General features: G+C 43.8%; 1 protein-coding gene across 1 annotated transcript in view; it reads right to left on the bottom strand.

Annotated features, from left to right (window-relative positions):
• Positions 1-22,435, bottom strand: part of TP63 (tumor protein p63) — a 253,148-nt gene extending 230,713 nt beyond the window's left edge. Inside the window, exons 1-2 of the mRNA XM_009565617.2 lie at positions 22,356-22,435; positions 1,720-3,083 (exon numbers count right to left, since the gene is read on the bottom strand). The gene's annotated coding sequence lies outside the window, so the exon portion shown is untranslated. The remainder of the gene's footprint in view (positions 1-1,719; positions 3,084-22,355) is intronic.
• Positions 22,436-23,362: the final 927 nt, after the last annotated feature.

Raw genomic sequence — 23,362 nt, forward strand, 5'->3', positions numbered from 1 at the left:
ACTGTTCAGGACGTTGAGCAGAATGGCCAACAGCATCCTTTCTGGTTTTAATAAAATTAAGTGGTATTCATTTTCTCTATCCTGGAAAAAAAACAGAGAAACAATGGTGTACAGTTCTTTCTGAAGGAAGAGTAGGATCCAGGATTAACAAAAATGACATATCAAAGTGCTGCTGAAACTCCCAAAAGTAGTTAAGCAGACCGTGCTATAAAGCAGGAGTACGCAGCTTTCAAACCCAGACCTCTTCAGGGTACCCGGGGTCTCTCGCAGCCTAAAGCAGACTTGTTAGTGTTGTGTCAATGTATCAGCCTGAAGCTGATCCAGAGAATGCTGTTTAGCCTACAGGGGTACAATAGGCTCCAGCAGCAAAGGTGGGCCTTCCCCAGCAATGAATTTCAGAGGATGAAGGAAAAGATGCATTCACCTCGTTACCTTTGAGAGGTGTTTACAGACCTACAGAAAGGTGGTAAAAGGAGCATGAGACTTAGGGGTAATGATCATCAAGAAGAACAGTAGTCAGGTTGTCAGTAATGTAAGTTTCCAATCTGGCTCGCCCAGAGCCGATGGCAAAGATCAGGGTCATCCTTTGACTCCACAGGACCTCCAGGACCATCAACTGTGCTGCACCACTGGAACCAGCCCTGAGACAGTATACGGTCTACCTTTGCTTGGGCCAGATCAGAAAAGAAAAGCTGGTGGAAGGAACATGTGAGCATGGTAGATATTCACAGAGAAGGGACAAGGAACCCAGAAATGTCCTGTCTGCCTTCGGTTTTCCCATAGAGGCTCTGCATGACCTTTAGCTAAGCATCTGCCTTCTATTCCTTCTCCATCCTCTCCTCTGCAAAGTCTCAGGAGTAAAAGAACTCCACTGCAAAAAACTTAGGAATAAAAGAATTTTCTCCTCTTCCATGATTCAAATACGCTAGACACAGCAAAGCATATTAGAAAAGTTATTATTGCCTAGAAGAGGAGAAAGAAATTCTACCTCAAGGTCCCCATTACCACCATGCTCTTGCTACAGTTTATAAATGTGAGAATTCCTGGCAAAACCTGGATCAGAAAACCAACTTCACTGCTAAATAAGTGCTAGTAGAAATAAGTAAACAATCTTGCACTCTGTCTAGTCCCTGAAAGACTCAGCATGCCAAAGACAGCACAGACTCTCAGAGCAGTAAATAACAAAAGTGGGCAGAGCAAATAAACTTTTGAAAGTCCGTATAGCAGAAAACCTTTCTTTGAAATGAGGGGGTGAAAACAGCTTGTCAGAAAGGAGGGAGTTTTCTCTCCTTCCCTTCTCCCCACTTCCCCAACCTTTCCTTCTCTTGTTTACTTTGTTTCCCTGTTTTTAACCAAGCAAGAGAAAATCTAGTATTTGTGGAACTGGCCTCTTTCTGTTTAACTCCAGCTGTGCCCACAGCCCACATGCTGGCTTGGTAAAATTTGCCCAGTCTGACCAAGTGGTTTCTCAAGCTTGAAATAAAACCATAGTGATTTTTACACTACTAAAATGACTGGCTCTTGATGGGACTAGCAATTATCTTTGAATTCCAAAGAAAAAGCTTGTTGCATTGCACAGCACTGTGTCTGGGGGTGCAGGGGCTTTCTGTGCTTATTGCTTTAGCTCTTCAGCCTCTTTTGAAGTGTGGCAGCACAGGGAGCTCCACAGCAAAATAAGAAAAACAAATCCCACAGAAAAACAGCTCAGAGTATTTTTACCTGTCGCAGGAGTAGGGCTGGAAGGACCTCTCTGTTGGTCACAAGTCAAAGAAGCAGCAGCATCCAAAGGCAGAGGAAAGCTCTTGCCAGGGACACCGACCATGATGCTCCTTGGAGGAGGCAGCTCCTGCTGTGGTCCCCATCACAGTGTAGCTCTACCACTTTCTTTACGGGAAATACCTGCATATGTAGACTCAGACTTGAAGAGGAAGGCAGTTAGTTTCTTTATGTTTGGTTTTGGAGTGGCTGCTTTGGGATCTAACACTCAGCCCTTCTCAGAGAGGGTCTGGGGCCTTCAACTGCATTATCCAGTATCAGGAAGTCCCCTTGGGTAGGGACTGTGTCAGCAGATGCTGACCTTAGCCAAGCAGCACAAAACCAGACCTCAGCACAAAGGGGCAGGACACTGAAATAAGAGTCTTTGGGAAAGGAAACAGCGAGAAACCAAAGCTGAAATCTTGATTCTTCTAGGAGACATGGAGAGGGATAACCGAACAGTATGAGACACGGCCAGCACAGGGTTGCACGAGGGCAAGCTGAGGGTTTGAGCAGGGCCAGCAGCCTGGGCCAGCTGGGGAAGGAGCAGCAACACCTCTACTGCAACCAAGGGCCGCTTCCAGGGCAGCAAGCAAAACCTGTCAGTGCCAGTCTGTGCTGCTTGCTGTTTGTCTGCTCACTGAGGTCTGGCAGACAGAGTCGCCCTTCAATGCCTGCCTGGTCAGTGCCCAGCATAGCACTAAGGGCCTCTCAGTCCTCCTTGAAGGAAGAGAACAAACCTTTGCTGGGGCTGAGACAGGCGCGGGGAGGGTAGGTGGCAAGCCCGTCTTTCTTTCATGTCTTTTCAGACTGAACATTTTGGAAGGAAAGTTTGCCTCGGACTGAGCCTCTGTCTGGGATTAATTCAGCTCAAATTTGTAGTCACCGCAGGCTGCAGGGAAGCTGCAATAGCTATTAGAGAACAAGCCAAAGAAGCAAAAGCAAGCAGGGACAAAGAGTAGCCCTTGCTCTCCCCTAAAAATAGAAAGGAGGCACAGGAATCCAAATTAAAAAGCAACTACTAGCCACCAGTACTAGCAAGTCACTGCGGGCTGGCCAGCAGCAGGACAGCTGCCCCAGCCAGAGCCTGTCTGCCAGCAAACGGCTCTGGCGCAGCAAGCGTGGCACACCCTCCTCAGGCGTTCAAGCCCCAGCCGAGCAGCCCAGAGCCAACTGGGAAGGCCAATGGAGCAGCCGTGAACCACAGCGAGGGCAAGGAAGGAGAGAAGAAGCCACCTTGCCTCCTTGTGCAGTTGCCGATGGATGGGTGACTCCAGGATGTTGGTGCTGGTCACTCTTTGGCTGGGGCATCGAAGTGGCCAAGATACCTAGGGAGATCGAATTGGAAAAGGAAATGAGATCACATCATGGTGGAAAGAGGGAAAAACTCAGTGAGACAGGTCAGCATCCAGCAATACCACCCAAGACAACCGACATCCTCGCTGCCCTTGCACACAGAGGCACCCCTGTAAATAAAGCCTCAAAGAGATGACAGTTTCCTGCCTGAAGGCTGGAGGTGGCTTGCGTTTGCTCACCTTGGCTCCCTTGGCTTCGTGCGAGGCACCAGGCAGCGCTGGGTCTCCGTGGTCCCTCCTCGCGTGCCATATCCTGCTCGGACAGGAGATGGCAGCAGATGGTCGTCTACAGCGCCCCGTCGGGCCTGGGAGCATCTCCGGGGGGCACCCTTGTACCCTGGGGACAAACCTGTCCCCACCTCCAGGGACGGGGCAAGGATAGCAGGACGTGCTCCCCGAGAGCATCCCTCCTCCCCAGGGTGTGCATTCCCCCATCCCTGCCCCGCTGGCGCTCTAGTCCCCAGCCGGTTTCACACACACCACACCCTGGAAGCGTTTTGCCACAAATGGAGATGTTTTCAAAACGGCTCATATCGAGAAAACAGATGGCAGCGGCTAGGGAGCTCTGCTTGTTATTGATTAACGCAGGATTACGGTTAGAATAGGAGATAGTGGGAGCAGCAGAAATTAATGCAGACATCACCAGTGGAAGGGGAAAAAAACCCCATGAATCTAAAGAAGAAGAAAGGAGAGAGGCATGCTGTCCAGGTCTCAACATACATCAGGGATCACACTAAGATAACATCACGATCCGCAAGTGTTCGTCCCTGGCATCATCTGTCAGCCTTCACCAGAATAAAACTTTTCCTGAAGTTTAAAAACATAATACTAATTGGAATTATTTTCCAATGTTTTGAAATTTCCATTTCCATCTGCCAGCTTAGGAAATACCAATGGGCAATGAGACCTGTTCAGCTGAAACGGGGAGTCTCAGAAACCTGTTCCCTCTGGATCACTAGTGCTACCTCTAAAGTCTGAAAAACAGCTGGATTTCAGAGTTCCTACAAGTCATCTTTCCAGAGCTGCAAAGGAAACTTGAGGGTTTGGTAACGGCATATTGAAGCAATGACACAGGACAGCATGGACACCAGTATAAGGAATTAACTGGAACACCTGATCAGCCAATCCCCACCTTTCATCCCACTTCCACAGTCGGTACCTGGGTCACTCCAGCATCTGTTCCCATTCAGATGCCCATTTCACACAGCCGTGCTCCAGGCAGTGCACCACTGGCTTAGTTTGGTCCTCTAGCCTCCAGTGAAACTTGATCTTTCAGGGAAAGCAGCTGGGATGATTGAAGTCACTCCTTTAACCGCAATTCTTTATTTTCATGTGCTGAATCTCACCTCTCTTACATAGTATCTGCCCTTCCAACAAGAGAGGTTCACATACAGCTGTCTGCCAGAATTGGCATCAGACTGAAAACAGCAAACAGCTTTCATATCCTCTTCCCCCAAAAAACCAGACATTTTTCCTAGGAGAAATCCCTAGGAATCATAATGGCTCATAGAATGTATTATTGAACAGAAACTCAGAAGTCATGCACACCACCCCCAGCATCTTAAGAAACTATCATCTCCACTTAAACAATTCTGAGGTTTTGGTGAGTTGGGTTTGGATTTTTTTGGGGGGGCTGAAGTCAGTGTGTGTGTGTATTTTGTTTGTTTGGGTTTAAATCTCCAGCAAGGAAAATTGTTTAGCCTTGTTCATAAACCCATTAAAGATTAACTCTTCTTACCCTCAGAAGACAGTCTCACGTCTAGTTTTGATCGCATTTTCTGTTTCAAGATATGCCCGAGACTTTTGGCCCTATCCACAAGCAATGTGAATGCTTTCTCTTTGGAGTATCTGCTTACGTGTTTGAAGACTATCCCCAGTTCCCTGCCTCCTCGCCTGCAGAAGAACCATTTAGGTAGAGAAAAGTTGATGCAATGGCAACTCACATCTGTTAAGTTTATTGACTGTCTTAGAACATTTCAAATATAACAAATAAGGGGAAGCAGAGGGACAGATCTTAAACCCAGCAGCTTTTTAATAGTAGTGGAAGTCATCTAATCCAAAAGTGTGGTTTAATTTGTTTTCTTTATTTTTTTAAACCAGATGTACAATCTGTTTACCCAAGACTGTATCAGAGTGGAAGATGTAGACTTGCCTGCTTTACAAGTTACTATGGAGACATCCTTCCCTTCATTATTCTGTAAACAGACCATCTTACACAGAAGTGAGTAGTTCTTATTTTTGGCCATTCAAAAATTGCCTGTGATTAGAGCGTTTCATGTGCTATGCACTAGTAAACATCTCTGGTGAAATGGTATGTTTTACCCCAAGTTTGGCCAAGGAGAATTCAACTGACCAAGAGATGAAGGTCAAAGATACACATTTTACAGCCTTAAAATTCTTTTGAAGAACCATCAGAGAATCGTTAGCTTTACTTGCTGCTAAGTTCCCCAAAACTTTGATATCTGTTCCCAGAATAACACAGGGAAATGCCATCAAGCGTGAATAATCACACCCCCTTCTCAAACAAGTTTCCAAGGTATTATTATATTGTAAATCACTTTGCACTGTGTCAGGGTAGGACAACTAAGAACATCAAACACTTTGCATTAATAGCACTGTCCATTGATTCCCTACGGCCCTTGGGTCATGACTACTACATTTTTTCTTTTACATCATTACAAGTAAACTAACAGCTCTTTTGTGTAATCAGCGCCTTGCCAACACCATTATCTATGATCTATGGGTCTCTAAATATATCCCCTCAACTTCCTCCTTTTTATTTCACCAGCACTCTCCAAATGCCTAAGGTGCATCTTAGCCCTTAATACTGCTTCATTTGTACCAGTTTCTTGACAGTTTACTAGAGTTTGCAGAAAATCAAGAATTTTCATCTATTTCTGTTGCTTATACTGCAGTTTTCTTTCTGTAGAGCTTTCCCTAGAAATCTGAGCAGTCAAAGCTGCAGTTATGGTTTAGGATAAAAAACAAATGAGAAGCAGGTATGAAAAGGTCAGCAAGGCCTAAGTAGAAGCAAAAATCATAACCCATCATGACGGTGACTCTGGCAGTTAACTCTTACTTGAGACAACCAAAATCCAAGTCACAAACCACATCCCACACAGCATCCCTGTCAGACAACATCCTTCTGGAGACGTGGACACAAAACTGTGTTTGGTAATCAGAGGTCACTCACGTCAAAGGAACACAAAGCATAAGGACTTTTGGTCATCAGAATTGCTGAAACCACCAAGCTGACCAGCAGTGACGGGACAGAGGGGGTCTCAATCAGATATCATAAGGACACTATAACTCTGCAAAACAGACTTCTTGCTTTTCAATGTAGGGCTAGCCTTTAGTGCAGGGATCTAAGTCATCTGAGATGAACTCTGCCAGGCTGAATCCACAAGCATTTGAAGGCTGAGATCTGTAGGTGTTTCCCCAGTGCGCACTGCTATCAGTGCCAATAAAACCTTGTGCAGAACCTGACAGGCCTTGTCTGTCCTCGTCACGGGGCATAAAATCACAGGAGCAGTGAGGGTTGCATCACAGCTTAAAGTTCTTGGTGATGGAACCTGAGGACGTAGGTTGAAAACAAAGAAAACAACCTCAAAAAAGAATCCTCCCTTCTTCCTTTTCCAGATGCAGAGTTTCTGCTCCATTATTTACTTTGCAAACCCACAGTTATTCAAATGCTTTTTTTTTTTCCCCTTCTTACATGGAAATATGGATGATTACCAGAAAATCAAATAATTGGGATGGAGCCCAGTTGGATATCACACTAAGCGAGTATGTGTTGTGGAGGAGGAGGAGAAGGGAGACTTACACAGTTAGGAACTGTCTGTTGTCACATTTAGGATAAACATGACCAGCGAGAGCTGCTTGCCCTCCTGCTACTGAGGACAAGTTAACCCCTCAAAGTCAGGAAAAAAATGACGTCCAAAGGTTTTTTTTCAGAAAAATGTTTAAGAACCTGACTTAGGAAGTTACTTGGAAATAGCCCCTTTCCCACTCATATCACATAAGCACACATTTATTCTTCAATTCCTTCATATTTTTCAGTATTTAAACCTGTGCTAATATGCTTTCTGAAACAGCATTTTTATTTCCCTGAATTAAATTTTGATCAGCCACCTCCTGGGGGAGATGAGGTATCTCTTCATGTACTCAGTTCTCACGATGCATATTATCCTCATTTTCACTAGCTACAATAAACAAACACTGAAGTAGCTTAGAGCTCAGAAATGAAATCCTGCTAGGTCAATCCTCATATTTCTGTTTGTAGTAAAGAAGACAGAAAGATGAGGTTGGATTGAGGCAGGGATGAGCACATATCTGTTCTTTAAAGTACATAACTTTCTCTATGTGAGAGCACATGAAATATTCTGGTCATCTGGAACTGATGAAGGCCCAAAGTCTAACTCATCATCTCTCTGCTCCAGGTCTTTCTCCTATCTACGATTCTCTAAGAAAAAACTTCATTAGCCAACAGCTTAACAGCTTCTGTTTTTCTCACAAATCTGCCTATTGCTGACCCCTTCTAAGACTGCCACAGTGTCACAGGTCATGACATCAAAATATTCTAAGTGATATTGTAGGTACAAGAACCAATGATGGATTCAGAGTCCAAGCTAGGTTATGCGCAATTTCCTACGTTTCACCTCTACCAAGAAGTATAGAGAAGTGTAATAAAGAAAGAAGAAGTTATATCAGACACACACATTATGCTTACATAAAAACAACCCTGCCAGGAAGCACTTTGGGGTGCTTCAGCCATACAGGGTTGAATCTTCCAGGATGGAAAGTAGCCTTTGTTCTGCTGCCACCTTTCCCTCCTACATTTCAGGACCTGAGGTTGTTGTAATTAGACCCCTGAGGTACTGACACTACTTCTGTTCCCAGCTCTTCTCAACAGCCAGATACAGGCCTACATTGAAGTAAATTCTACTATTAAGAAGCTGTCAGATAAACGTCTAAGAAAAAGCAGGCATTAAGATCAAATTCACTCGATAACTTTTACTTCTGACCTTAGCCCACAACCCTAACTCCGGGACCCTTCACACATCAAAAGCTCAGGGCACCAAACACAAATCAGCGGGTTTGCAACTAACAAATAGCATGAGGGTGCAGGAGTAGTACAGATGCTTGTGTTCCTCCAGGTGGGACTGACCAGAAAGCAATGAATAAGCCAGCACTGCGATCTCACAGCTTAGATGCCTGTGTCCCCTCTGGGCCTCAGCAGTGGATGCCTTACCTCAAATCCAATTCTCTTCAGATCCAGCTTGTATCTTTTTCACTAAGGCCAGAGCTCTGAGCGCCTCAGGGAAGAAGAGGCGAGGACATCCATCAGACCCAACAGTGAGAAAACACTCTAAATAATTCAGAATGCTCAAATAGCAAAATTAAAATTAAACTACCTTACATGACAATGGGAGACATGCTAGCACTGGAGAAATTCCTGGTGTACTTTTATGTGCTGCACAATGAGCTAAAATTGGAATGAAATACTTAATGGCTAAAAGGCTCGCCTGTTTGTTTTCTCAGTGGATGGATATATTTCTTGTTTTGCCTATATCAAGTCTTTACATAACCATCAGCTTCATACTCAAGGCTATCTTCCCAATTCAAAAGCTCTTCCATACGGTAGCAGAAGAATAGACTGCTTCTAGCTTTTTAACTCGTTAATAATGAACTTGCCCTTGTCTGATTCTCTTGTCCCATTCTCCCTGTGCAATACCTGCCTTGGGAAGTACATGGCTTTTGCATCAGTGCTCAAGTTAGTTTTCTGTACTTGCTTAGATGGCTGTCAGGGCTAGTTTTTGAGGTACAGTCTCCCTTTGATAGCTCCTGACAAGCTCTACTAGAGTAGAGCCAGTTCCCGAAATATATTTCTCTCACACTTGTTTTTCAGGGTTCTCCACTCTGCAAGGTCTGACAGTGTGGTAATAAGAGGCACTCCAGACTGGATTTAATGCTACCATATGCTAGACAGAATGAGAATCCATACTGCTAGAGAGCAGCTGGTACATTTCCACGTTAACAGAAGCCTGATTGCAAATCGCATTTAGTCTCAACAGCTCAGTTCACTGCACACAGATGCCATGGGGGACGGTAAAGTTAGCAAGATGTGGGGGAGTATGGCTGAATTTTTCAAAAAGAGCCTTGGCTGATAGGATGCCACAGACATTTGGAGCTGATGCCATGGAAGAAAATTTGCTGCTGCGTTTGTTCTGCCAGAAATAAATAATAAGAATAATGTCAGGAGCTGTTAGTCAAATTACAAACTCTTACTAGGCTGGTGATTGTCTGTTGGTACAAATGACAGTATCGGCACTGTCAAATGCTGCTCTTATAACTTGACAACCAGCATGTAAATGAAGTCAGAGAAGAGGAATTTGCTCTTTCAAAATAGGTCAGTATGAGATGAGATGAGTTTCTAGTCAGAGTGTGCCAAGTGTCCCTGGGCTAACTACAAAGTGCACCTCTTAGCTTTTACAGCAGACTTTGTGCAAATGTAGGTATGATGAGACTAAGTGACTCAGGCAGGTTTTTTCTCTCAGCTCATGGATCCACATGGAGCTGGTAGAGAGAAAGAGTTCTCTGCTCACTTGCACATGATGAACCAAACTCAGTGGCCTCTATTCAGGGTCTGTGCCACAAAAATGCTCAGCTCAGCTCATCCTAATTGGCATTTTGATGTGAAGGCTGAGCAGGGAGGCCAAGTACTCCCAAGTACCAAGAACCAAGCGCTCACTGGTCTGAGCCACTGGAGCACAGGTATAAGGCGACGTAGAGATGCCAAGAAATGTTTTGATGGGGTGGTAAAAAGGGTTTTGCTGCCTAAAGCTCCCAGACCAGCACCAAGACATGGATAACTTGGACACTTTTAAATACAAAATAGAACTATGGGTACAGAAGTACTGCATGTAAACACAGCCCTTATGCTGCTGGATAAATGTTCTGCTCCATGTGAATTGGGTGAGATCTTTTTCTTCCTCCTCTGCCCTACTCATCAGAAAGCATCACTCAGTTCATCTGCTTAGATCAGTGTTGATAAATGAAGCAGAATCTCTCAAGGCCCTTTTTCCTGTCTGACATATCTATGAAGCATCCCCACATTCCTGAAGAATAAGGAAAAGCTTTCCCCACTCCCACTGCACAGCCAGCCTGAAAAATTCACAATTACTAAAGGTTACCAAGTCAAACACTGCAGCTGGGTCATTTTATAGCCATTAACAATCCCCATAGCTCAGAGAAGAAAGATAAAATTGATTTAATCTTGCTCTTTAGGACATAAGCCAATCTTTCCCAGGGTCAGTAATGAATTGCTTCTCCCCCTCATTGTATAAAGGATTTCACTCTTCACCAGGTGCATAGGGGGGTTCATTTCTCCCTGCCTTCTCCCACCATGTGTTACCAGAAACTAGAGGGGCAGACAGGAGAGTGCTGCATACCACTCTCACGTAGTTTCATAGATGAGTGACTACCAGACAGAAGATCTACGGGTCTAGGTTGCTCAGACCTGAAAAAATTTACAGAACTCCCTAGAGCCCCATATCAGTGAGGTGGCAATAGGTCCCATGTCCTGCAAGATGCCTCATGCAGTTCCAGGAGTGAAGTGCTATGGCTCAGCAGCCCTCTGTTGCACTAGCTTTACATTTCTGGGCAACAACTTCACTGCTCGGAAAAGGCATTTTTTGAGACTCTCCCTCTAAATACAGTCCCAAGAATCAAGCATCCAAATGAAGACAGAGAAAGAGACCTACTAATTCCCCAGATCTCTTAATAATGCCCAAACAAACAAACAAACAAACTGTATAGTCCATATTCAGTTTTTCCAAGCAAGATGTTAAGATACGGATTTTCCATACTTTGGAAAAAGACCCTGAAATCTAACTCAAGTACTGTGGGTTGAGCGTATCTGCCAGGTCCTAACCACAGCCATCTGATCAATACTTCCAGTTCCTAGAGACTGGCCCTGCAATACTGGAAGAAACATCAAAGACAGACCTGCTCAGCCTCACCTATATTCCCTTCCCAGTGGAGGATTTGTTGGCAGACACCAAACACAATGAAACTGTTTGGATTGGTTTTTTTTCCCTTCTTTTCCATTTGTTGGAGAGAGAAGAGATGTATGATTTGGGAATACATGGCCTCCCATAGACATGTCATGCAAAGCATCTCCTTACACCATGGGGACCCTATGAATGCTTTGTTCTCTAAAGCCCAAGATCCTACTCTAAAATATGGAACTTGAAGAGAACAATTAAACTCATTTTTGTTATTAGTAAACAACATCCAGTCTCTCCAAAACAGCTGAACCACTTTAACTGGAACTTTTCAAAACACAAAGAAAGAAAACAAGACAAAAAAAAAAAGATAAAAATCAGAGAGGAGTGACCTTTTTCACAGTAGGCATCAGCTGAAGCAGTTAAACTCTACGAAGTGTGAGCTCCTGAAAACAAAAGATTCTGATGGAAAAACATTAACCTCATCTCTACCCGTAATGCACAGGCTGTAAGGACTGGCACTGTTGTCTGCAGAATGGTCTGCACTACCAGGAATGATTACATATTCCTGCTGCATAAAGGAAAATTCCTGGGCCTAGCAGCGTTCAACAGTTGACTTGGCTACAGATGCAAGGTTTGACTTGAACAAGAGCAATTCTGCTTCTGCCCTGGGCCAGGTATTGCACCATCACATCACTTCATTTCACCCCATTTCACACTGCACAGAGAAAAGTCACCCTAAAGATTATAGCGTGGCAGGTCTGGGTACCAGCGAAGCTTCCTCAGTAGGACATACTTTTTTCAGAATGAAATAAACAAAAGTAAGTGCTGTGGTTGCTGCCACTGTAGAATTAATCTCCCCATAACCCTATTACTGACCAGGCAGCATGCAAGAGCCATCCCTCAACTATACCTCCCAAGCCTTTGCTCAGCCTCTTGACCTGGTCTTTAAAACTTCGAATTTCTTGGAGACCAAAACTTTCCCTCTGAGATGTACTCAACCTTCAAACAAAAAAACAAAACAAAACAACAAAAAACCACAAAACCCCAAACATTAGGCACAACCTACAAAACTATTACATCATTCAACAAACAAAAGCAGTCTGCTTTGAGCCCTTGCTGTTTGGTACACACAGACAGCAGCCGCTTCTCCCTTTGCCTACTTCACTCCACACCCAGACATACTGGTGAGTCACAGTTACGAAAAACACCATGAATGATGAATGACAAATTGTACCTGGATAGCTAGCAGAGATCAACGCAAACTGATCTTTTCCATGACTTAAGGGTGATGTGCCTGCCATGTTTCAACTGGAGAGCTCCTGGACACCCATTCTGCAAGGCTATTCAATACCAAGGATGCTAGGGGGGAAAAAAAAAACCCCAAGACACTCAAACCATAACGCATACGTCATTACATATTGTCCTGATATAAGGGCTGAACAGCTCAGCCCATGAGAGGTTTTCATTCAGGTCCCATCTACACCACTAGGAAATCACTCATTGTTCAACCTCCCTTGATGACTTTCATGACTTGGGATTTTGCTGTTAGCTTACTGCTGGCCGAGCAGGCTACCAGCTATCTCCTTGTCTTTCTGCAAGCACGAGGAACTGTTTTCCTGCAGAAGATAGGCAATGCTTGTTGCTCTGAGTGCAAGTTCTTTCTTGTTGTTTCTTTGATGTCTAATAATGAGCAAGTAAATGTTTCAGTATTATCGGTTCTTTGAAGTTACTCAGACAGTATTTCTTGTCTTTGGCAATCCCTCTCTTTGAAAAACTCGCAGGAATATAATGTCTCATGCTTTGGTTGAAGGTTCAAGAGTTATCGGATTGGAAATGTGCTCTTTCTCTCCATATCAATCACAAGTAACTTCCACAAATATAGGCTTTCCAAGGTGCAAGCTGTCGTTCTCTGTATCATACTCCATCACCAGAACACCGTGTGCTTCTGTACAGAAAGTCACACACCATCTTAACAAAAAGCATAGAGGCCATATCTCCTGCCTGGGCTAAGCTTAGTCTCTGGCAATACACCAAAATGACAGATGTATGCTGGCCTTCATTGCACTGTGGACTCATTGCAAGCTCTGGATGTAAAAAACGCTAGCTAAAAATTCGATGAACAACTAAGGGTTAATCTGCATTTGTTTGATTGTCAAGCACCTGAGATATGACAGCACCACACTGGCAGGCTGTAATAGCAACGTATTATTAAGTACCTTCAGTCCCCAAAGGCTAAGACACTTCTAAAAAAATAATAAAGCTAATGCACATAATAGCCTGTGTCTTGTTATTTAAGAAACCTCTTCCCGGCATCGGACATTCACAGTACGTGTAAATGCACTTTCTCCAATAACTATGCACAAGGAGCAGTTTGATGAAGTGCCAGAAAGCACAGTGACTGTTCTACCTTAGCAATGTACAGAAGATGTCATGTTCCCTTTAGAACTAATTACTTTATTCAGAAAAAGCCATTTACTAAACCCTAGCCTGGTCTCTCTCCTTGATGAGCAATTTCAGACTCCACATTGGAGCTTTTGTTTGTTGTAAAAGACAGGGACAGAAAAGTGTTTTGTTAAGCCATTTTAATTTTCATATTTAATGGAAAAAGAGTTCAGAAGGGTATTTTTCATTATATTATTTGAACATTTGCATTATGTATTCTGCTGGGCCTTCCCTTATGAGATGCAAGGCTGACAAGTTCAGGCTGTCAAACACAACCCTTTGCATCAAGTAAATTAACCTACACTAAGATCCAGTTATAACTATTGACACAGACCAAACTACACATCCGAAAGTCAGAAACATTCTTAACTTTATCATACTTGTTCAGCATTCTCACACGCATAACATGAAAGCACTTTCAGAACTTCCAAAATTCACCGCATTCTTACTGTCAGACTGCTCCCCACCTCCCTGCATTAAAAAAAGTCAGGAATTCCTCCTCTTGTGCCTTCAAGAGAGAAACAGCTGCAATGGCTTCACAGACAAATCAATGTCATTTCCAACAGAGTTATTTCATTTTTTTTCTCCCTGCTTCGAAAAATTAGAACAATTTCACAATGAGCCTTAGGGAATGAGCTCATGAAAATGCACAGAACAGACAGCATGAGGAAAATCTTTGGTTATACATTTCAGGAGGCAGAAAATGGGCCTATCTGCAGCTCTGTGAGCAGTAAGAATAATTATGTATGCATTTGCTGCATCCCATAATTATCATCATCATGGAGATGACATTTTATAGCTGAGTTGGGAATCTGCGTTTTCCAAAATTATTTTTTGTTTGAAAGGAGAAATTATTCTAAATAATGTCTGGGGAGGATAGATATAGGAAAGCATAGATTTGAGAATCAGACATTCTAGAGTCCTAATCGTATCGCCAGCTCTCTAAATAACTCCATTATATCATTAAGTTAACTCCACATCTGCAAAATAGTAATGCGTATCTCTATGGCAGAGTCCCAGGCTCCTAGGAATTCCATGAGGTGTTATAAACTGAGGCGTTAATTTGAACTAATCAGACTGTCTACACGGAGGAACTTCTATGGGCGTTGTAAAACTTGGCCAGATTCGGAAGGTGGGGGGGACTCTCAATTGGTTTATCCTGGTGAAAGCACTCCAGAATCCAATTAATTGCCTCTCTATAAAGCAACAGCCACTAAGGACAGGGAGCATTACAAAGACTTGTGTTTATTATGTGCACCTCTGCGTCCCCCAGACAATTAGGAATTAATATCTCATTAATAGGCATAATGGGTTAATATCGTGAACCTCATGAGGCTCAACAAGGCCAAGTGCAAGGTCCTACAGCTGTGTCAGGGCAATCTGTAGTTTCAGTACTGGATAGGGGACGATGTGATTAAAAGCAGCCCTGTGGAGAAGGACTTGGTGGTGCTGATTGATGAGAAGCTTGACGTGATACGGCAATGTGCACTCGCAGCCCAGAAGGGTCAACTGCATCCTGGGCTGCTTCAAAAGCAGCACTGCTAGCAGACTGAGAGAGGTGATTCTCCCCCTCTACTCCACTCTCATGGGACTCCAACCTGGAGTATTCTGTCCAGTTCTGGAATCCGCAACATAAGAAGGATATGGAACTGTTGGAACAGATCCAGATGAGGGTCATGAAGATGATCCAAGGTCTGGAGCACCTCTGTTATGAGGACAGGCTGAGGGAGTTGAGGTTGTTCAGAGCAGAGAACAGAAGGCTGCAGGGAAACCTTATAGCAGCCATCCAGTACCCAAAGAGGGCCTACAAGAAAGCTGAGGAGGGGCTTTTTACAAAGGCATGTTGTGATAGGATGAGGGGGAATGGCTTTAAATTGGAAGGGGGAAGATTTATATTAGACATAGGAAGAAATCCTTCACAATGAGGGTGGTGAGGCACTGGCACAGGTTGCCCGGGGAGGTTGTGGCTGCCCCATCCCTGGAGGTGTTCAAGGCCAGGTTGGATGGGCCTTGAGCAGTTTGGTCTGTCTGGGAAATGTCCCTGCCTATGGCAGGAGGGGTAGAACTGGAGGATCTTTAAGGTCTCTTCCAACCCAAACCATTCTATGATTCTATATTAGGCATGAGTACCTCATTAGAAAGCACAGTGGGTTAATATCACAGCACCTCTTTGCCCAGAACTTTACCTTTCTGATTCAGATCAGCTTTTCACAGTCAAGAGGTTCGTAGAGGCTGACTGGACTGATGCACAACAGCTCACAACGAATAGGGCCTGCGTGAGTACAACCTTGGTTTGAAGAGGGTTCCTTAGAAGTATGTAGTGCCTAAATCTTAATGTTGGGGACAAGCATCTGCAAAAATGTAGTCTTCAATGCAATGGAGGCTCACACACTTACCTAGCCATGAGCTAGCCTTTGCCTGCCTGACAGACACAGATCATCAATCACTGTTTCTCTGCAACCCAAATACATAGCAACTACTTGCAAATGCAAAGCATATTCTCCAGCTGTCCTGTATAGTACACACTGTGCATAAAACTGCTACCAAACTTCAAGCCAGGACAAATTGCTGGCTGGACAAGAAAGCAACAATTACCCAACATCATGATGTCACTTAGGCATATGTGGGAGGAGGAGAAAATTTTGATTTGTTCTGGCCATAGATGAGGACACAGCTTGAAATTAATTGATCGTGGGTGCATTCAAAGTAAGAGCTTGATCCAGTGCCAGCAAAATCCAATGGCAAAACTCTGGCGCATAATATTGAACGTGCCAGACCTTCTCAAAGACTTTAGGTCACATTTCACTGTGCAGAAGCAATCAGCCCCCCCTCTGTCACCTGGCTAGGGGAAGTTCTGATTAGACACATGGACCTGAGCTCCCTTGGGGGCTAGGTTTTGAGAGGGGAAAGATAGGCTGATGTGTAAAAAGTTGTCTTTTTAAAAAAATAATGTTTAAGTTAGACAACCAAATTAATTATGATAAAACGTGCATGAAGATCCTTCAACCAGGTATCAAGTCCACAGCTTATTCTTTCTTTCTACCTGTACAATCTGCACTTCACAGCATTTCATCATTTTACAACCTCACTTCCTAACTACTCTGACGTGGAAAGGTGTTTGCTGTTCCATTTCAACAGATATATCTCTGCAGAATTAGCCTAGAGTATCCTAACAGCGGTATTCCATAGGGTAGTCCTTTTCTATTGCATGTCCAATCTTTGTTTGCTGTAACAAACTTTTCCTACTGTTTCCTTTTCCCCACTGATGCCTTACACTCAACTCGGAAAGCAAAACTCAACCAATCTGGTTCACTCCTATATCAGTTAAAGTTCCTGGCTCTGGGGCACCTTTTGCTATGCTAGAGACCACTGCCACACAATTCTGTATAAATCCAGAATAATTTGCCAACATGAAAATTAAACCATTGTTCTTCCAATGCCTATAAACCAAAGTGCTGACAATTTAAACAGTCATTCCAGCAACGTGTTCAGGAGTATCCATATTTATCATCTCTGGACTATTCCAGATCAAGAGTGCTCTGTTCATAAAAAGCCAAAGGGTGAGTGCTCTTGTTACCTGTGTCTCAAAATTGGAATCTCAGTGTGCATTCTTAGAGCTACTTAAGAGAGCACTGTCTTTATTTCACACCTGTAATCTCAAGTTCTCAAAATGCTCTTTAAAAATTAAGTTTCCTAATAAGCTTCATAGCCAAATATCAGTCTCCAATTTACAAGAGGTAAACTTATTTAAGTTCACCCAGCATGGGAAAGAAGAGCTGGGAAGCAGCTCCAGGAATCTAGAGGACCACACCCCTCACTAGCCACTAGACCACACAACTGTCCCCATTTCACTCGAGTCATTATTAAGCAGGACAGAAGAACACTGTGGTTTCATTTTATGTTAGCTGAACTCTTGCATTAACATTATACTGTCCCACTGATGTTTTGCCTAGAACATTCTGTAATCCACAAATTAATGTGAAGAACATCCAGTACAGTTTGGAAGAATAAAAAAATTACACAAATGGCAATGGAGTTTTGATTTCCAGCAGTTCCATAAATCTGAAGAACTGGAGAAAGAAGGTTGCTTATTTTATCATGCATAGCCTTGTGCAATGCCAGCAAAACTGCCGCCCTTCACAAAACCAAGCAGAAACCCTATTGTTGCGGCAAACCCCATCTGGTCACATGAAGAACTTTAAACCTCGTGGCATCTTGTTTCACATGAACAGAAAGGGGCCTTTGGCCCAAATACATTATAAGGGCCAAAACTAAATGTGCTCTACCTATACACATTATCTAAAGTTTTTGTTGCCTGCTCTTATTCATCAGTTTGTATTTTCTATGATCTTGCCTATAGCTTCTGGGATAAGGGTTTCTTTATCCTACAAATCTTCCCCTACTCTTATTCCTCTTAAATGACTTTAAGGATTCTTCTAGTTGGAAGAAGATCCTTCCCTTTTAAGGGCAGATCAATGTAGTGAAGTATAAATCTAGGAAAAAATGAATCCCTATTCAGAAAGTCTTTGACCAAAGTAGCAGAAAACATGCGATGATAGTGAGGGCTTGGATCAGACACAGGGCCTGCTTGCTCTGGGGAGGATGCATCTGATCAGATGTGCGCCCCATCAGAAAAAAACCGCCACTATCACCAATCAAAACTTGATACTCCTGCCTGGCCCAGAAACTCAGTATGAAGCTAGGCAGAGTGTAAACCCTAATCGGAACAGAATTATTTAAAAACTGTTTAAGGCAAACTAATTAGTAAACATCTCCCATCTGCCAGATAACATTGGATGTTTCACATCAACAGCGCCCGAAGCTGCGATCCCCGCAGCCCTTGCGCTGAGCGGCAGAGCCTGAGGAGCGCTGCTGGAGCTCTCCCAGTGCTGAAGGGGCCCTCTCCAGCCCTGCAGGCTGAAGCACAGCACGGCTAAATATTAAGTTTGAGTGAAGGTGCAGGGGGAAAATGCAACTAGAGGGCTGAAACAAGTCTTACTGAGTTCAACTGACAGTGAAAAAAAGGGGAAATAACAGCAGGGAACCTCTGTATTGCTGGCATTAGCTCAGTAGAGAACGGGAGTATGCCACATGCCAAGGTTTTGAGAAAAGTGCTTCCTTTCTAACCCACCCTCCTCCTACCCCAGGAGCCTCTGCTTAATTAGATGGTGCTCTCCCTTTACCTCTCCTTGCAAACTTAAGAACAGTATAAAAAAGCCTCACAATGATAAAAGTTTAAGAGAAACAAACCTATGTTTGTCTGATCATGAAAGGTATCTTATCACTTTACCCCAAGGCAGGACTGTTTACCTCAGTGTCGTTGGCCAGCTTCCAGCTTTGGTCAGAGTCTGCACACCTAAACCCCTTTCTCCAACGGTTCACAGTCTAGATAGGCAAGGGAGGCAGGAAAAAAGGGAGACCCAGCAGAACAAGGTAAGACTGGAGGAACAGTTTTAAGGAAATGTAGCGTAAGTGATGATGGTACTGCAAGCTGCTAGGGACAAGCAGTAAAGACATATAAGGACATAACCCAGAGGAATCGGCATCAACATCAGGAGAGTATCAGCATCATGAAATGCACTGCTGCTGGGTGTCACTGCAACCCATCGGAGGTAACAGAGGGAATCTGTCACTAAGGTAAAACCCAGCATTAGGGAAATCTCTGCCAATGACTTTGTAAGGACACAACACATTACCTAGATGAGCAATGACTGCTTTGGTTATGACAATGGCAAACAGCAGCCAGCACTGGCCATGCACATTAAAAGGAAGTGCACAAACACTTAAAAGGTAATTGGATGCAGCCTGTCAGCTCCTCTGCTAATTCCTAGGCACACAGTCCTTCCAAACATGCAGCTGGTGAAACCTGTGCAAAGGAAGCTTCAGCAGAGGTTATGGATCTCTGCAGACTGATGACAGTTGAAACAGGTGAACATGATTTACTGCTTGTATAACAGCAGTGTCCAAAGGTTTGGCCCAGAAAGCAGGTTCATTGCATTACACTCTGCAAACATTCAGCGAGGTTAGACTCTGTCCCAAAATGCTTGAGATTCAAGCAAATAAGATAAAGACAAGGTCAGAGACATATTTAAGGGCTTACCTATGGTCGTGTGTCACTGGTAGCCTACTCAAAAATCCAGCTAATATCTCCTGAGCTCCAGCCTAGCCTGCCCAAACACCGCACCTTTTCTTTAGCCAATACTTCCTTTTCTTAAACAAAACAGTCCACAGAGAAGACACTTCGAACTACAGTACAGCCTTTGTACAGAAAATCAATGCTTTTAAAGAGGCAAAGAACTACATTTCTCCCTCTACTGTCAACTCTTTTGAAAAAAAATCCCAGCAAATATCTCTATTTGCAAGTCAAACCTCCAAAGTGCTGAAAATAACAGCACCTCCTGCCACACACCAACATGTTACTTATCCATGGGACAAGATCTGCCTCCAACAGTGTTGAAAAGCTGCTTCTGTAGCAGCTTGAAATTACTATTCTTCATGTTCTTGTCAGTGGCAAACAGTAAGGTCACTGCAGCATGAGTTTCCATTGAATGTTTAAAGCCATTCAATTAATCTTAGTTTGCTGAGATCTCAGAGAATTTAAGTAAGGTCAGAGAGTTAAAAGAGATCAAGAGAGTCTACATTCCCACTGACACAATACTTCCTGAAGAGCTGACACAGACATATAAGTTACTCCATCAACAAGAAAACAGAGCTTTCTGCAATCAACACCCTAAGCATATATACATTTACTTTGAAAGACAGCAGAACATCTAGACAATTCATTTCTGCTTACTGCCCCATCATTATAGTGGCAAGTAGGTTTTTTCCCTGTCAGAAAAGTATCCGTTTCTTTTTTTTGTTGTTGTTGTTTTGCCTATTACTTGTCCTGTAGCTATCATAGGGTTACCCAGACAGGCTTACCTGCTTCCTCAGGTGAAAAATGACCAGGCATAGGCTGACTGCTCTAGTTGTGGGGACATCCATCAACCCAAAATGCCACCTCAGCCTCCTTTTTATCTGCTAGGTGTGGGGCAGAGTTCTCAAAGAGCTAGGCAATGTTCTTACACACCAGAAAGCAATAGACAAAGACAGAAAAAATAGGGCAAGTGCAGATCACAATGCTGGAAAAAGAGGAAGCCATGTAAAGAGCTCTAAGCCCATGGAAGCAGCTACACAAAGTGGATCCAGACATAGCACAGATGCCACATAACTGAACTCTGTCCAGGCATGTCAAAGGACAAGAGGCCTGAACATTTTTTTCCCTTATCCAGTCTCTGCTCCTTGAGGAAATCCACCAGCATAACCCTACCCTTCTGTGCAAGGGAGAGACCAATGAGCTGGAGAAAACAGCATAGAAACCAGGCAATCAGCAACACAACAAGGATCCCTGTGAGGAACAGCAAGTGGGAAAGAAGAGGCGCCACTTTGAGAAAGAGCTACAAAAGTCATACATTATGCCTAGACACTGGCAGGTAATAGGACATGAAAGTGGCCTCAGTCAGACAGATACACCAAACCCAGCTGCTCACAGAAGCTCAATCGGCTCCTTGAGACAAGCAGTTCTGATGCATAACTTCTACACACATATGCTCAAACTAAGATCAAAACTAGAGGCTCTCACTCCATTATTAGGGACAACATTTGGGACTGCTGCTGACAATATCACCTTTTATGGTCAGCATCACACTGAATGAAGCAGCATTGGAACAGCTCAGTAAAGCATGCCTGTCAACCAGCCTAGGCAAAGGTAGTAATTCTGCATGCAAGCGTCTGCAGTCCCCACCCAGGTCAAACACCAACGCATAAAAGCTAAGCAGGGCAGCATTCAGCCCAAATCATCAAGTTCCAGCTAAAAGAATCTCGACAGCCTTCTATCAGGCTAGCTTACATTATCACTCCCTGAACATCATTTGCTAAAGCAGAACAGGTTAGGAGGTCTATCTATATACCATGAGATTATTCCTGCAGAAATGCATTTCAGTAGTTATAGTAAGTGGCAGCCACAGAAACCCAGCTTTTCTGATCATCTTACAACTGCATCCTTGTAAACAAGGAGACAGATGTTGCTCTGATCATCAGCAATAGGAAAACAGCTTCTAAATGCCACGTTGAACACAAGGCTGTGCTTGTATCACCCCCGCAGTTGCATATGGAACAGGGGATTCCTGGCAACTTCCCTAACAGAGAGGACAAGCCAGGGTGAGGAAGGAAAGTGGCAGGACTAATTTTGCCAGGAGTGTTAAGCCAGAGCAGCCTCCGGGCAGCTCATGGATGAGCTAGGGTGGGGAAGCAAGAAGTAATGATTCATAGTGAATCCTTATTCCAACTTCTGTTTCCTCTCTCCTCTGCTGTGCAGAGTAGCTGGGTGAAACACAAGGCTGTCCTACTTCTGGGAACAAAGCAGGAAGACATCTGGGTAGGTAGTCACTCCACAGAGACAGGGAGAACTGTTAATCTTCAAAAATAAACATACAGGACATGTTTATAAACACTGATTGCTACAAACAACACTCTTTTGGTCTAGAAAGGGGCTACACATACAGGAAGGATGGAAGGTGATGGTAGGAGAAATGGCCCTGGGAAAACAGCCCACAGAAAATATTTACAAAAGAAAGCATGCATAATTTCAGAGGCAGCCAGTGCTGCTGGCAGACCAACCAGAATGAATTGTTGCCATCAAGATGACTGCTAGGGTTTATAAGTCCTTTGTCAGGAAATGCCAGCATCCATAATATATGGATTCACAGTTTCCCTCTTACAAGTACAGAGCACCATGATCACCATCCCTGTATACCTGCCCGCTCTTCTGGAGTAGCAGCATTTCCTTACTCTCCAGCATCAGTAGCCAGGCTCTGTTCTTCCACACGCCAATGCAGAGTCTGGTAGGAAACAAGAACAGCTTTATTCAGGAAAAAAGTGCAAAAATTAAACACTATTTTGGGAAGACACAGCAATAATTTTTCTGCTGAAACGATAAATAAAATACTTTCCCATGTAACCTTGGCAATCGCCCTTCAGCAGCATTCCATGACCAATAGTGGTCCAATGGGCAAACATTCCTCTTCCACATTACCTCCCTCTCTGAGCCACTAAGCTCCTCTCATGGTTTAGCATCAGTGGGTAGCAGTGACCTAGGACAGCAAGGTCACCTGGGGAACAGCTCTGTAGGGCATTTTGCAAAGTACTTTCTTGATTTGGTGTGAGCAGTCACCACTGAGTGCAACTACACACCAGAGTACTGGGAAGGGACCCATTGGAACTAAGTCTGCTCACTCCTCTGCAATCTTACCCAAAATTTCTGTTTAGAGAGCTGTCTCTACTTCAGATTTTCTTGAAGACTGCCATCAAATGTGATGTCTCAGAAATGAAAGAGTCTACACAAAGGTAGAAGAGAGATCTTGCTGCAGATAATCCACAACCTGCTGGAATGTAAAAGCCACTTGCCCAGTCTGTGATTCCTCTCCCACCACTCAAACGTTTCTATGTATGTGTCATGCTACAGTGAGTCTCAAGTGATCACCAGAAGATTTGTGAGCATCTTACATGCGTTTCCTTGTCTCCCAGAGTTTCTCTTCACAGTATTGTGCGAGAAAACTTCTGTAGAAGAAGCAATTTTCTGCTCACTCTTCTGGCTGTTCAACACCACATGAGCAGAAACCTTGTTGCTTTCTTCTGTACCATCAGACTGAAGCTGACTGCATGGCTATGCCAGCGCATGAAGAGTCAAAGGCTGAATATGAGTTTGCCTATTGACCTTTATATCACTTTTTTTTTTCACACCCTAAACTTCTCAAAGCATGT

Source organism: Cuculus canorus, chromosome 9 (genome assembly GCF_017976375.1).
Source record: "Cuculus canorus isolate bCucCan1 chromosome 9, bCucCan1.pri, whole genome shotgun sequence".
In the NCBI taxonomy this organism is placed as follows: Eukaryota; Metazoa; Chordata; class Aves; order Cuculiformes; family Cuculidae; genus Cuculus; species Cuculus canorus.